Raw genomic sequence first — 1,290 nt, forward strand, 5'->3', positions numbered from 1 at the left:
CCCAACTCCTCCGCCTTCCCGAGTCGGGTGCGGGCCGGGAGGCTGCGGCGGGGCCCCAAGGCCTTCGGTGGGTCGGCCGCAGCGCCTCTGGGGGCTGATTCTCGGGTTTCCCCCGTTGCCGCAGCCCGGGCTTCAGTGGCGTTCAGAACAAACCCCATTGTTCCTCAGAGCGGGGTTTTACCTCCCGGTAGGGAGGTCCCCGCCGTTGGCGCAGAATAGGTGAGCCGGCCGTGGCCAGTTTCGCTCTTGGTGCCGCCCAGGTTGCCTGCAGGTGTTTTTTTTATGGTGGAAGAATGTGGATGAGAAGCCTCCCGGGATCGGAGAGGCGTGTCCTCTCAGGACGCTGTCTGCAAGCTCGTGCGGCCGGCACCCCGGGAAAGCGCCCCGAGCGCAGCCCAGGTTGCTCGTCTGTCGGAGGGACTCAGGCCAAACACCGTGATTAGCGTTCCTGGCTCTCCCCTAGGTTCGTTGGCCGAGAGTTGTCAAGGAGAGAGATTGCCCATGGACAGACTGATAGGTTATCAGGGTAGGCAATTTCGTTTACTCCCGGGTTCTAAACCTTGTGATTCCAGCTGAGGAGGCTGTGACGCGCTCCCTTCCATGTACTGGCTGCCGGTGTCTGGCCAGCGCCAGCATCAGGTGACACTAATTCTTTGATTGCAATTTCAATCTGCATTCAATTAGAGCAGAATAACTCAACAAATACTCTTCGAGTGTCTGCTGGGAGCCAGAGATGGTCCTAGGGGCTGAGGATATAGTACTCAAGAAAAGAACTTCCTGTCCTCAAGGAGCTTCTATTCTACTGGAGGATACAGGTAGTATATTAGATAAATAAAAAATGGAGCTTGCTGGGCCGGGCGCGGTGGCTCACGCCTGTAATCCCAGCACTTTGGGAGGCTGAGGCAGGCGGATCACCTGAGGTCAGGAGTTCGAGACCAGCATGGCCATCATGGTGAAACCCGTCTCGACTAAAAATAAAAAATTAACCAGGCGTGGTGGCAGGCACTGATAATCCCACCTACTCGGGAGGTTGAGGGAGGAGAATCGCTTGAACCCGGGAGGCGGAGGTTGTAGTGAGCTGAGATCACCCCATTGCACTCCAGCCTGGGTGACAAGAGCAAGACCACATCTTAAAAAAAAAAAAGTGCTAAAGAGTAAGTGCAGAGCAGGGGAGAAGGAAATAGTGAGAATGACCCTGGCCTCAAGTGGACATGGATTTGGGCATTTTACCAGTTCTTTTAGTCTTTGCCGTACTGATTGGGATGCTTTTGGCATCAATATCGAAAACAT

Source organism: Colobus angolensis, unplaced genomic scaffold (assembly GCF_000951035.1).
Source record: "Colobus angolensis palliatus isolate OR3802 unplaced genomic scaffold, Cang.pa_1.0 Scaffold502, whole genome shotgun sequence".
Lineage (NCBI taxonomy): Eukaryota > Metazoa > Chordata > Mammalia > Primates > Cercopithecidae > Colobus > Colobus angolensis.